The sequence below is a fragment of the Catharus ustulatus genome, chromosome 14 (genome assembly GCF_009819885.2).
Source record: "Catharus ustulatus isolate bCatUst1 chromosome 14, bCatUst1.pri.v2, whole genome shotgun sequence".
In the NCBI taxonomy this organism is placed as follows: domain Eukaryota; kingdom Metazoa; phylum Chordata; class Aves; order Passeriformes; family Turdidae; genus Catharus; species Catharus ustulatus.
Window position 1 is genome coordinate 6,702,894 of NC_046234.1, and position 9,704 is coordinate 6,712,597.

Below are 9,704 nucleotides of genomic sequence, written 5' to 3' on the forward strand. Positions count from 1 at the left end.
TGCCAACTACCATGGTTAATCCAATGTCAAATAGCAAATGTCTGTGAGAAAAATTCAGGATTCACTTGGTGATCCCAGGAGAAGAGGAGGGATGAGTAAGACAGGTTGGCTGCAGGTCTGTAGAATTTTATTTGTGTTAATATTTTGTGTTTAAAAAATATGAAAATATATATATATCAGCTGTCTTATTAGAAGGATGTTGTTTAGAGTGAAAAATGAAGAATTTAGGAAATGTCAGGCTTATGGTATTTCATGGCACTTTTAACCCAAATCTACCTTAGAAGTGCATTTGATCAGACATGAATCTTTGTGGAGTCTATGAAGACAATAGCTGCAGGGAAATACTTCAGTCGATATTTGGGCAAGGCTTATACACGTGACTAAACAAGATTATGGTTTTTCATCCTCAGATTTGTCTTTCTGAGACTCTCCTGTCCCTGTGGAGAAAGAGCAGCTCTAGAGCTGGATGTGGATTGGGATTGTGTGGACTCCAGCACCCTCTAATGGTGCCAGCACTTGCTCCCTGAATGTCCCTAAATCCTTACAAATCCTTTCAAACTATGTAATAATGAGAACAATTCTGCTGCAAATGGCCAATTTTTCACTCGGTGGCAATTAACGGTTTTGTGCTATTTTAAACAGCTTTAATTGCAATCTGTGCTGTCAGACCCTGTTGCACTCTCCATATATCCTGCCCGTATTTCCATGTTAAATTAGGATAAAATGTTCCAGTGGGGGATGGGACAAATGAGAAACGGGAGTGAGCAGATGCAGGTGGTGACTAAGAGCAAACAACACCCCGTGTGCAGCTTGGCAGGGCTGGTACTGCTGGGAAGGACAAAAAAAGCTGAAGGAAAAAAGTCAATCCACTTTGGTTTAAAATTGATGGGAGGATAATTGTCTACATCTAACTTTTGTCTGAGAGCTGAAATCCTAAAACTGAATGTTCAAACAGAGCTCCACCTTCATTAGAGCTCTTCTGATTTACATGAGTATGTTCTGGCAGTGTCCTAATTTACTGCAAGGAAGTATCCACAGGTTATGTGGATAAAGGAATGGCAGGACCATTGTGTGTGTGTGCACAAACTCTTGTGAAATGCAGGAGTCTCAATACAGAGCTGCCAAATCCTGCTGAAATAACAAAAAATAACTTTTCCTGGGGTTTCTGGGAAGGTGTTAAGGTGTAAATGTGGTGGCTTATCCCACGTAGTGCAGAGTTCTTAACGCTTATAACAAAAATACAGCTTGCTCCTAGGTCGGTACCAATCCTCACTGCATGTTCTAGGAAAGCTCTGCCTGGCTCCTCTGCACGAGCTGGGGTGCAGCATTTTTGATAGAAAGCCCAAATCTGATATGATAACATTTAGCAGTTTAGATTAGATTTATCTCCTTACCTACAAGTACGGTGTGTGATAGGCCAAGATGGGCTTGAGATAGGGAGGGTTGCTGTGTTTTCCTACAACAAAGGACAAAAATGGGCCAGCCTTGGGGCTCACAAGTTTTTTTAGCTCAGCAGGAGCTCAGGAGCCAGCCAGGATTGGGTTTAGTTCCCATTTTAGCTCATGGATTATCAAATCTTCTTGGATCTCTGTCACTGATAAGCAAAACCACGTGTAACCTACCCCAAATAAAAATATGTCTGACAATTGGGTCACACCTTTATTTTACATGCCCTGTGTCCCGGTTTAAAGGGACAGTATTGCCAGGGAAAGGGAATTCAGGAACTCGCAGGCACTAAAAAGGTATAGGTTGGGAATAACAGTTCTTTACTGAAATATTTATAAGACAAACAAAAACAGCATCAGCTATACGAAAGAAAAAAAAACAGTGACAGAACAGAATGGAATTCAGTCCCAGTCCCTTTGTCAGTCACCGATGACTCTCCGATGGACCAGGGCGGGCGGCTTCTTAGTCGCGGCTGCTGCAGGGGCAGGGGAGGGGGCGAGGTAGCTTCACCACCCCAGGTGGAAGAAAAGGGTGAGAGGAAGGAAACTCTGCTCACCGTGGGCGTCCCAGTTCCCAGTTGTTCAGAGGAAGCAGAAAACTTTAGCAGTCCAAATCCAAGAAGCCTGATCCCAACAGGAGAAACGGAACCTCTCTCCTCCAGTTCGGCCGGCGAGCTGTGTAGTTCTCCTACCCCCAGTGTCCTCTTACTTGCCGAAGACAAAAGCAGGACTCCACCTTTCCCTAATGGGCCATCATTGCTTCAAGTAGTCCTTGGTCTCCAGCTCTTAACGGCTAATAGGAGAGCCATCCCGGCTAGCTTAACATAATAATGGGAAAAAATTTCTAAACCTCGCCAACCCACAACATTATCCACCCCAAATTTTTTCCATGCTAACATACTACATTAAATTAGAACCTTTAAATTACATACATACATGCAGTTACAGACACAGTATCATAGGTAGTTCACCCCAGAACAAGGTCTCCTTGGGGTATGCATCGGGTTTCTCCATCCTTTTGCATCACCCACCAGGTACAACCTGGTCCTTGAGCAAAAACCACCCCACGGACAGGATTGTCTTTGCTGGAGGCAGAGTTTACCCAAACAGTTTTCCCTAGCATACCTCTCATGTGTACCACTGGAACCTTATCCCCATCTGGTGTTCCCAAGAGCTCAGATTGGGCAGGGCCTGCTCGGTTAGTGGAACCTCGGGTATTCACTAACCACGTGGCCTTTGGTAGATTACTTTCCCAGTTCTTGAAAGTCCCCCCACCAAGTGCCTTCAAGGTGGTTTTAAGCAGGCCATTGCACCGTTCGACCTTCCCAGCTGCAGGTGCATGGTAGGGGATATGGTACACCCACTCAATGCCGTGTTCCCTAGCCCAGCTGTTTATGAGGCTGTTCTTGAAATGAGTCCCGTTGTCTGACTCAATTCTCTCAGGGGTACCATGCCTCCAAAGGACCTGTTTCTCAAGGCCCAGGATGGTGTTCCGAGCAGTGGCATGAGGCACAGGGTAGGTCTCCAACCATCCGGTGGTGGCTTCCACCATGGTCAGCACGTAGCGCTTGCCTTGGCGGGTCTGAGGCAGTGTGATATAGTCAATCTGCCAGGCCTCTCCGTACTTATATTTGGACCAACGCCCACCATACCAGAGGGGCTTCACTCGCTTGGCCTGTTTGATGGCAGCGCACGTATCACAGTCATGGATGACTTGAGAGATACTGTCCATGGTTAGATCCACCCCTCGGTCTCGTGCCCACTTATATGTGGCATCTCTGCCCTGATGACCTGAGGCGTCATGGGCCCATCGAGCCAGGAACAATTCTCCCTTGTGTTGCCAATCCAGGTCTATTTGTGACACCTCTATCTTTGAGGCCTGATCAACCTGCTCGTTGTGTTGGTGTTCCTCATTAGCCCGACTCTTGGGGACATGGGCATCCACGTGACGAACTTTCACAGGTAGCTTCTCTACCCGGGTGGCAATGTCTTTCCACTCGTCGGCAGCCCAGATTGGTTTTCCCCTACGTTGCCAGTTTGCCTTTTTCCACCTTTCCAGCCAACCCCACAGAGCATTGGCTACCATCCACGAGTCAGTATAAAGGTAGAGCTTTGGCCACTTCTCTCTTTCAGCAATGTCCAGGGCCAGCTGAACAGCTTTGAGTTCAGCAAATTGACTTGATCCACCTTCTCCTTCAGTAGCTTGTGCAACCTGTCGTGTGGGGCTCCATACGGCGGCTTTCCACTTCCGGTTCATCCCCACGACGCGGCAGGAGCCGTCGGTGAAAAGAGCGTAGCATGTTTCATCTGCTGGCAGTTGGTTATACGGTGGGGCTTCCTCAGCGCGGCTCACTTGTTCTTGCTCCTCATCATCGGCGAGACCAAAATTTTCACCTTCTGGCCAGTTCGTAATTATCTCCAAAATCCCAGGGCGATTTGGGTTTCCGATGCGGGCGCGTTGCGTGATGAGGGCAATCCACTTGCTCCATGTGGCGTCGGTGGCGTGGTGGGTAGAGGGAACCTTTCCTTTGAACATCCACCCCAGCACTGGTAGTCGGGGTGCCAGGAGGAGTTGTGCTTCCGTCCCAATCACCTCTGAGGCAGCTTGGACTCCCTCATAGGCAGCCAAGATCTCCTTCTCTGTGGGAGTGTAGTTGGCTTCAGACCCTCTGTAGCTCCGGCTCCAGAATCCCAGAGGTCGGCCTCGAGTCTCCCCAGGCACCTTCTGCCAAAGGCTCCAGGACAAGCCATGGTTCCCGGCTGCAGAATAAAGCACATTCTTTACCTCTGGTCCCGTCCTGACTGGGCCAAGGGCCACTGCATGAGCGATCTCCTGCTTGATCTGGGCAAAGGCTTGCTGTTGCTCAGCACCCCAGTGGAAATCGTTCTTCTTACGGGTGACCAGGTAGAGAGGGCTCACAATCTGGCTGTACTCAGGAATGTGCATTCTCCAAAAGCCTATGGCACCTAGGAAAGCTTGTGTTTCCTTCTTGCTGGTTGGTGGGGACATTGCGGTGATCTTATTGATGACCTCAGTGGGGATCTGGCGCCGTCCATCTTGCCACTTTACTCCCAGGAACTGGATCTCTCGGGCAGGTCCTTTGACTTTGCTCTTTTTAATGGCAAAGCCGGCTCTCAGCAGAATCTGTATGATCTTTTCTCCTTTCTCAAATACCTCCACTGCCGTGTTCCCCCACACAATGATGTCATCTATGTATTGCAGGTGTTCTGGAGCCTCACCCTTTTCCAGTGCAGCCTGGATCAGTCCATGACAGATGGTGGGGCTGTGTTTCCACCCCTGGGGCAGACGATTCCAGGTGTACTGCACGCCCCTCCATGTAAAGGCAAACTGAGGCCTGCACTCTGCTGCCAGGGGAATGGAGAAAAATGCGTTGGCAATGTCAATGGTGGCATACCACCTTGCTGCCTTGGACTCCAGCTCGTACTGGAGCTCCAGCATGTCCGGCACGGCAGCGCTCAGTGGTAGAGTCACTTCGTTCAACGCACGATAGTCCACAGTCAATCTCCATTCTCCATCAGACTTGCGCACGGGCCAGATGGGGCTGTTGAAGGGTGAGTGGGTTTTGCTGACCACCCCTTGGCTCTCCAGCTCACGGATCATCTTGTGGATGGGGATCACAGCATCTCGATTCGTCCGGTACTGCCGGCGGTGCACTGTTGAGGTGGCAATTGGCACTTGTTGCTCTTCCACCTTCAGGAGTCCCACTGCAGATGGGTTTTCTGACAGTCCAGGCAAGGTGTTCAACTGCTTAATGCCCTCTGCCACTACAGCAGCTATTCCAAAAGCCCATCTGTATCCCTTTGGGTCTTTGTAGTAGCCACTCCTGAGAAAATCTATGCCTAGAATGGGCGGTGCCTCTGGGCCAGTTACAATCGGATGTTTCTGCCACCCCTCTCCTGTCAGGCTCACCTCAGCTTCCAGCAAAGACAATTCCTGTGATCCCCCCGTCACCCCAACAATGGAAACACGCTCTTCCCCCACATGTTCTGATGGTATTAGGGTGCATTGTGAACCAGTATCAACTAATACCCTGTATTCTTGTGGTTCTGATGTGCCAGGCCATCGGACCCACACCATCCAATAGACTCTGTTATCCCGTGCCTCTCCCTGGCTAGAGGCAGGGCCCCTCTAGCCCTGGCTATTATTCCTTTCCTGAACATACATAGTGGAGGTTCCTTCAAGTGGGTCTGACAGATCATCTTCCCTTCTGTAATGCCCAGCACCTTGGTCATGGGAGGTTGAGGCTACCTTCACTTTAGTGTAGCTCCCTCGGTTAGCATTTCCCTCCCTGAGTTGACGCACCCGTGCTGCCAAGACAGAAGTGGGTTTCCCGTCCCATTTTCCCATGTCTTCCCCATGGTCACGCAGGAAAAACCATAGGTCAGCTCGTGGGGTGTACCCTTTTCCACTAGCTGAGGGGCGTGGGGCTGTAACCTTGGGGTACGAGGCTCGCACTGGTGCTGCCTTGATCTTCCTGATCTCCTCCCTCATCTCACTTATGTCACCTCTCATGCCCCTCACCTCCCTGATCTCCTCCCTCATCCCCCTCATCTCCTGGACCACGGAAGAAACCTGGGCCTGCACTACGCCATTCATCATACTGTGAAAATCCCTAAGCTTGTTAGCAACAGAGCTCACTGTTTCTCGGTGCTCATCAGCATTAATCATTGCAATGAAGGTGGTGTATTGAGATGGCCCTCGGTTTGCCAGGTTCCACAGCATGTGACCTGTGCACCTGACCTTGTCAGGGTCATTGTCATGCTGTCCATCCCTCCCAAAGAGTACCTCCAGTACCGCCACCTCTCTCAACTGTTGAATCCCTTCCTCAACGGTTTTCCAATGCATTCTATTATGGTACTCCTGCATTCTTTCTTTGTTGACAAACCTCTCTCTTACACTCATTAAAAGCCGCTCCCAGAGGGGAAGTGGGCCTGGCTCCCTTACGAATATTTGGTCCACACCTGAGTCCTGGGACAAGGATCCCAAATTCCTTGCCTCTGTACCATCCAAGTGCACACCTGTACCCATAAGGTCCCAGACCCGAAGTAACCAAGTTGTCAAAGCCTCCCGGCCCCGTCGTGCAATATCTTTCCGCAGATTGCGGAGATTTTCATAAGACAGGGACTCAGTGATGATTTCAACCTCTGGCTCCCCTGCTGGTTGTGAGGGCCCTCCTCTCTGGTCCTCTTTGTCTAGGTGCCTTGCTTTCATTTTAGACTTCCTAGTTTCTACAGGGGCGACTGCTGCTGGCTGTGAGTGCCCTTGCAATTCAGCTGGACCCTGGGCAGATGTAACACCTAGGGGTTCCACTACAGCATCACTGGATTCTCCCCCTTTATGGCAGGGCTTGTCACCAGCTGGGGAGAGGTACTCCTTCATCATCTGGCCCATCTCACTCATCTGCTTCACTAGAAGCCCCACCCACTCCGGGTGGTTTCTTTCTGAGATGGGCTGTGGGGCAGGGTCAGGCTCTGGGGCAGCATCCCTAGTCTTTGGGGCAGGGTCAGGCTCTGGGGCAGCATCCCTAGTCTTTGGGGCAGGGTCAGGCTCTGTGGCAGCATCCCTGGTCTCTGGGGCAGGGTCAGGCTCTGTGGCAGCATCCCTAGTCTCTGGGACAGGGTCAGGCTCTGTGGCAGCATCCCTAGTCTCTGGGGCAGGGTCAGTCTCTGTGGCCGCATCCCTAGTCTTTGGGGCAGGGTCAGGCTCTGGGGCAGCATCCCTATTTCCTGGAGTAGGTATCAGAGTTGTTATCCAGCTCAATCCCCCGTTATCTCTTAATGTTAAATAGGACAAGCCTATCAGTAACACCAGCCACTGTACGATATCATTAGCATTCAGAGGAAATCTGAACCCTTCAAAAACTGGTGGGGTAGACCCAAAAATTTGGGTGAGGGGTTGGGAGAAAATTTCCCCTGGTGTTATTCCCTCACAGTAGGTGCCATTATTAAAGTAATCCCAAAAACATGCATTTAGTGTGTGGTATCCCTGAATCCATGTACCCGCCGTCCAAAGGAAGTTAAAAATCCATGAATTCCTCACCTTATCAACCCATAAAGCAAGTTCGATAACAGTTACAGTAGCCTTAGTTACAGGGCCCATGCTTATGTAAGGGTTTGCAAATGGGAGATATACATGTATGAACACGTGCAGCCCAAACCAGATTAAACTGGACCACATGTTGCTAGCACACACAAAAAAAAAACCAGTCTCAGGCAACCGAAGAACTGTTATTCCTTAACCTCCTGCCCCACGTTGGGCGCCAAAATCTGTCCCGGTTTAAAGGGACAGTATTGCCAGGGAAAGGGAATTCAGGAACTCGCAGGCACTAAAAAGGTATAGGTTGGGAATAACAGTTCTTTACTGAAATATTTATAAGACAAACAAAAACAGCATCAGCTATACGAAAGAAAAAAAAACAGTGACAGAACAGAATGGAATTCAGTCCCAGTCCCTTTGTCAGTCACCGATGACTCTCCGATGGACCAGGGCGGGCGGCTTCTTAGTCGCGGCTGCTGCAGGGGCAGGGGAGGGGGCGAGGTAGCTTCACCACCCCAGGTGGAAGAAAAGGGTGAGAGGAAGGAAACTCTGCTCACCGTGGGCGTCCCAGTTCCCAGTTGTTCAGAGGAAGCAGAAAACTTTAGCAGTCCAAATCCAAGAAGCCTGATCCCAACAGGAGAAACGGAACCTCTCTCCTCCAGTTCGGCCGGCGAGCTGTGTAGTTCTCCTACCCCCAGTGTCCTCTTACTTGCCGAAGACAAAAGCAGGACTCCACCTTTCCCTAATGGGCCATCATTGCTTCAAGTAGTCCTTGGTCTCCAGCTCTTAACGGCTAATAGGAGAGCCATCCCGGCTAGCTTAACATAATAATGGGAAAAAATTTCTAAACCTCGCCAACCCACAACACCCTGGCTTCAGAATCGTTTGAAAAGTTGGCTCTGCCCAAGGTTTGTCTCCCTGCAGTTTGTAGCTGACTTTTCTCAAAGATTCAAGGCCCACGTGTTACGAGCTCAAGCAAGATTTGGAAATCAACAGTGGGGAAGTAACTTGTGCAACTTCAGTTTTCTGGATCAGAACATAATTTTGAAATTCAGACAGTAATCCAGGCACAGTTTCACATTCAGCACTACAAAGACAAACTGCATTTTCCAGTTGTGTTTTTTTTTTACAGGATGAGACAATTGAACATTTTTTACCATGACTGATTTTTTTAAAAGCATTTTCTCACAGGAAAGAGCATCTCATTGAAATTGGTACATGTGGGATTTTTCTGCAATTGTAAAAACTGGTATTTCTTTCCTGATTTCTACTGTTTCCTGATTTATTTTAGCTGGTTTTGGACCAATGCCAGAACCATCTTAGCTGCTGTGGTGTTCAGCTCTTGGGGATGACGTGTTCCCTGATGCCCAGTGTCTCTGCCCCTGGTGAGTCACCACCATCTTCCTTTCTTTAAGCACCCAACAATTTGTTTTTCAAGAAAAGCCAGTGATGATGAACTTCATTTAAATTACCCTAAAGCTGCTGGAACTTGGGTTTTTTCCTCCAGTCTGTGCCAGTAATTTTGAACAGTGTAATTACACCATGGATGCAGTCACAGCTTCCTGATCTCTGCAGAAGTCTCCCTGTTTAAAGTTGTGTAAAATGGGTCTTAGCAGGAAACTGCTAAGGTCAGGGTTAAATTTAAAGATAGGGATGTTATTTAGGATAATCCCACTGTTGTAGTTTCTGTGGAGTCCAATGAGGCTGCACAGCCAGTGAGGTTTTTCTCTACTTTTACAACTGGCTGAAGGTCAATTTAGATTCAATATTTATTTTGAATAACACCTGCAGTGTTGATATCTGGAAAGGGCATGAGGTGCCTTATCCCACTTGTATCTCACTCCAGCTTTTTCAAATGGGGAGCTACCAGCAGAACCACAAGTGCAGAAACACATCCTAAGAATCACAAGATTTAAGCTCACCTGATTGTTCGGTTTTAAAGAGCTGTATTTGGGAATCTTACCTCAGATGAGCTCATGTTTGTGTAACTAAGTCTCCTCTGGAAGCCCAGGAAACAAAAGAATTTTGAGGGTAATCCATGTGGGCCTTAGAGCACACAGAAAAACTGGCTGTTGAACAGAAGAAAAAGTTTTAACTTTATTTGCAGAGGCTTTATCTGACACAGGCTGCTCACTTTTGCTGTCTGTTGGGAAGGTGCCTTCCTGCTTTACAGGAACAAGCAGGAAAAATGTCCCATGGAT